Here is a 340-nt window from a genome sequence, read left to right as displayed (position 1 = left end):
TAACCCGAGCCTCAGCATGACAAAATGGATGCTGCCACCACAGACACAAGTCTGACCTCCTGCTGCCGGGAGTCCTTCCAGCGAGGGAGGCTTGGAAAAAGGGTTTCCTGCCTTGGGAGGTGCTAGCACCACCCTAGGCAGGATTTTGTGTATTGGGTAGGACAGGGCTGAATAGAATGAGACATGCCTGGGGCACACAAGGTGTCCCTGTGCATATGCCGGTTCAAACCAGTTCCTGGGGCTCTCCAGCCCCAGCTCTGGCGCAAGACCAAACAAAGGATAGGGGGTGTAACCACCCCCCTTCCTGGTCCCACCCATAGGAGGGACCTAGTGATAGTAC

Source organism: Lissotriton vulgaris, chromosome 1_1 (genome assembly GCF_964263255.1).
Source record: "Lissotriton vulgaris chromosome 1_1, aLisVul1.2, whole genome shotgun sequence".
Classification (NCBI taxonomy): Eukaryota; Metazoa; Chordata; class Amphibia; order Caudata; family Salamandridae; genus Lissotriton; species Lissotriton vulgaris.
The sequence above is the reverse complement of the archived record's forward strand: the minus strand, read 5'-3'. Positions refer to the sequence as shown.